The sequence below is a fragment of the Hetaerina americana genome, unplaced genomic scaffold, assembly GCF_022747635.1.
Source record: "Hetaerina americana unplaced genomic scaffold, ioHetAmer1.1.p SCAF_5, whole genome shotgun sequence".
NCBI lineage: Eukaryota > Metazoa > Arthropoda > Insecta > Odonata > Calopterygidae > Hetaerina > Hetaerina americana.
The window spans coordinates 31,940,532-31,945,139 of NW_027287095.1; the positions used below are offsets into that span (position 1 = coordinate 31,940,532).

Below are 4,608 nucleotides of genomic sequence, written 5' to 3' on the forward strand. Positions count from 1 at the left end.
CTTACTTCATTGCCTACCCTCTTTTAACATTTTCTAGTTGTGCTCCAGGGAAGAAGAGACTGTTGATAAGCCTCATTTAGGAACACGTACATAGTCCTCGGCTGAGGATTTTTCCAGGTTAAACCAAAATTCCAATATGCCAATGTATTATCTCCTTTGCTATAGGCGAACAGATGAAGTTACAACCTGCAATAGCTACCGATCTACGCAAACCCATACCCACAGTGGCGCATACATTCATGCAAAAATCCTTTCATTGTACACGCATGCAAATACATACGCTATTATCTAACAAATAATTGCACCTTAGGATGCAGTAAGAAATTTATTCAATAACGCGCCAGCTAGAATTTGAAAAGAATGAAGGCGAAATTCCACTACCACATGCGCATGCAAGATACGACGGTGTCCTCCCCAAGGAAACAGCTAGGGAATCGGACCCAACGCGGCAGGCAGCGGGAGGGTCCCCCCACATAGAGAAACGAGGGATGGTAGGGGAATCTTAAAAACAGAAAAGACAGAGCAGGCAACACTGCAAAGAGCATTAAATTTTTTAATGGCATTCTAAAGCGGTGTTGCGGAAAGAAAGGGTTTTGGCAACAAAACAGACGCGGTTAATAACAGTGCATGCAATTGAGTTAAACTAAGGTAAAGTCTCCGTTTCATACATTAAATACTGAATACATCCTTTTAATTCACTTTGTTTCCATAGATTGCTGAAGTTAACAATACGCAAAACATACGTGAAGAGATATGATCAAAACTCAAGAGATCAAAAATATGCTTCAGGTGAGGCTCGAACTCACAACCCCGGCATAGCTCGGACACTGTCATATAAGTACCGTGCGCTAACCAATTGCGCCACTGGAGCCGTGTTGACATTTCGATACTGGAGCCAAAAAATTAAGCTAGTAACACACACTGACACCACAACATAAAATTAAATTTTTTCACAATAAATTATGCGAAAATAAAAAGTATTAACTCCTCTTGGACAGATCTCCTATCGATGAACCTCGTGAAAATGTTGATTCTTTAGCTTCCCTGAGTGAGTAACTCTGGTGCTCACTCCACTTAAGAGCGAGATGACCTTTTCTCAAGATTGATTGTTGAATAAGAGGTGGAGGAAAGAAGGAGTTTATTGTTTGCCAGAAGCAAACAGCTTTCCGCCAATATGGGAAGAGATTGTTTCGGTCTGATCAATACAGTTCCTCATCCCCAAAGGCAGTACCCACGACGTTCAATAGTAGCATGTGTAAACTGGATAAGTAACTTTGTGGAAGAGATTCAGGAAAGGTTGAAAAACTATATTTGTCTGAATATTTATAAAAATAAGCCAACAATCAATACCCCGGGTATGTTGCACCTAGAGTATGCTGCGAGTCTATGGGATTCTCACGAGGTAGGCTTAGTTTAAGAACTAGATCGAGTGCAATATACAAGTAGCCTGTAGAGCAACTAGATTTGTGAAACGTTTTATGAACAAGTGAAGTCTTGCAAAAAAGTGTAATGAGCAACGTAGCAGTTTCACGACACTATTAAAAGAATTGAGATGGGAGCCACTAGTCGACCGTAGGTGGAAATTCAGGTTAAATTTACTGCACAAATTTGAGGTCGGTCACTTACTCGAGGATGTTCATGACATATCCCAGGTCCCATCTTACTATGGTAGATTATATCACGCCATTGCACATCAAATCAGGGAGATGGACAGTAGAACGGATAGTTTTAAAATTTCGTTTTTTCGTCGCACGATTAAAGGTTGTAAATTATGACCGCAGGCGCGAAGAAGATAATTAGTATAGGTAGTGTTTATACTTTGTCGTCATCATTATTACATCTTCAATGTACCCATTTTTATAATAATGTTCCCGCATGATTAGAATATTGTCCGGCCAATGAAAATGCTTCACAAATCAAATGCTTCAACGTTTCACAAATCTAGCTGCTCTACAGGATACTTGTATATTGCACTCGATCTAGTTCTAAAACTAAGCAGCTTCTTGTGTGATGACTGACTTGTGCGATCTGTTTAGACGCAATGAATTTGAATGTATGGTTGGTGACCTAACACCCCACGTCACTCGCTCCATTGCGGAGGCTTGCGGGGTATTAAGTAGATGTCGTTGCATTTAGGTTTTTTAAGTATTTAAGTGGATAATGTTAAGTATTGATTTCAGAGTGATATCTCCATTGAGTATATTTAATATGGCTATTCTAAGCATGAAATACTATAAATTTATTGTTCCCTCCTGGTGTTCGTCTTCTACGCGTTTGTCAGCCTTCATAGAGGTTTGCTAAGTTTTACCATCATTAAAGTTAATTTCTTGGTCGAGATCATTGGAAAATCATTTTTCTAACCTACGAAAATTCTCCCAAGTGATTCATCTCAGTAAAAAAAACCATAAAAGTCAACAGATCTTGAATGATAAATTACGAAAGCAGTCACTGAAAAGGTGAATCACAGCTCTCACGGCATGCAAAACGAAAACATTGTACGTATCCATTCACTATATGGATGAAAAATTTGGCAATGTGGCGGGGTCTATAATCGCTCCCATCACGTCATTTTAGGCGGAGGGAAGGTCTTGATGGAGGTTTGGCAACGTCGCTCCGGCCCTGATTGGCCATCCTGTCGCTAAGCCCACATCCCAACTCCCTTGGGGGGATCGAGCGATCAAATTATTCCGCGCGGAAGGTGAATGATGAAATCGCAATAAAACGGACGAGCAATGAATAAAGACAAGTTGGCGAAATAAAAGAACGAAAAATAATGAGGGAGAACGGAGGGGGAAGGGAGGGACGTGGCATGAGAAAGCGAAGGAGGATGATTATATGGGTTGTGATGGATGAGATGGAAGAGGAGGAGATGCCGGTGAGTGGGCTGGGAGTGGGAAAGGAGAGGGGTTGGTTTCGGGTGTAGTGCGCCCCTATACGGAGAGAGATCCATCGCTTGCCGTTGAGACCAACCAGATCCCAACCGTTAATTAATTCGCATTCATTCATTCATTCCGACGGATGTGAACCGCTCCCATATCCAACCTTTGTCGATACATATCCCCCACGGGGAAGGGCGAGGAAGGCGCGTTCCTTAGGGAAGGAGGGAAGTCTTCTCGCTTTTCTCCCGCTTGGTTCGATTCACCACACTTCCAGTGTGAAGAGGGACGTAATGCAGGAGGATACGCCTTCACGAAAGAGGGGAAAGGGTGTTGGTAAACGCTAAAGGGGTGTCTGGAGGTTGGAAACAATGTATAATGAGGTGGATTTTCGAGTAATGGACGTGTGGGTGGTGTGTGGAGGTGGGGAGAGGGGGGGAGGGTGAGAACGCGAATCTTTTTCCCATTTAATTAATTGAAGAGGCAACCTGGGGAGTGCATTTATGCTACAAAAGCGAGGGGTGGGACAATCCCGTCATCCCTTCAGGGGCGCCAAAAGCAACTTCTCCCGCGGGGAGGTTGGTCACCCGAGGTTGAACCGGCCTCCACTTGACGCCCTGATTAGAATGGCAGCGCAGTAACGATGGGCACTGGTGTTTATTCGAAATTCCATGGCGTAATCGCTAAGAGATCCGCGAGTCGGGTTCGTAATTGTGGTCTTGCCTGAAAATCATCGGTGTATCCAACGAGGAAAAATTAATCCCAGAGCGCTCGTTTGTCCAGCGAAGGGTAAACTGCGAATAAAATTAGATCCATTTCTTAAGCTGCGTCGGAAATGGCAAGGGTGCCACATAAAAACTCATCCTTTTTCCTACGCCACAGATTTTACCCAGACGGCATAGCTACTTAATGAGTGGGAATCCCTGTACTTTCATCTTACTCCGATGGGAAACATCTGCGCTGCGCTGCGTAATCACGTACCTTTTATTTTGTCAACATGGAATTCATCGATTACTTACTCTGAATTCATAACTTTGGAAGTAAATCTCCTCTCAATGTCCTGGTTTTCTTAGGCCATCAAGCTACCTCTGCCTTTGTACCCTAAGAGTCGCCCCGTGCATGAGAACGTGTGAAGGCCTTAGGTACTTTATTTCATGCTTTCCAAATTTTTAAAATTTAATTTTGAGTGTGTAATGGACGAAGCATTACCGTTCTAAAACGCTAAATTCAAGTTTTATGATCTCTCCGCATACCAAGCTACTGTTGAAAGATGAAAGAATACCCTACGTTTGGGTGTCTCAGTTTTTTAAATCTTTTGCAACCTAATTCCACTAGAATAGTGATTTATATGTACACGTATTCTTGCAAAATGTACACAAAATGCAACATGCAAAAATGCCCGCGTTTCACGGAGTATATCATATCATATTGATTAGACTAGAATTAAAAGTAATTTTATGCAAGGATCTTACCACATTCCGCCATTGCCGGAAGGAATTTAAAAAAAAGAATTAAGCAGCATTGATATGATACAAAAATACAGCGCCAATTAACTAAAAAATATTCCAACGATTATATTTTTACAGAAAGCAGGAGGGAGTGAAAAATACACGAATTTTGCTGACATCATACAATTATCACTCGAAAAGGTTTTAAACGTTTAAAATTAACTATGCTGCTTTGCTTGTTTTTCTTATTTACCTTCAAAATGGATATCATCTTTTTCGGATCA

General features: G+C 41.8%; 1 non-coding gene across 1 annotated transcript; it reads right to left on the reverse strand.

Moving 5' to 3' along the window:
- Nucleotides 1-781: 781 nt before the first annotated feature.
- Nucleotides 782-871, reverse strand: TRNAI-UAU (transfer RNA isoleucine (anticodon UAU)). The gene is given in 2 exon segments: nucleotides 782-817; nucleotides 834-871. It is a non-coding gene; the product is annotated as a tRNA-Ile (tRNA).
- Between the last annotated feature and the right edge of the window lie 3,737 nt (nucleotides 872-4,608).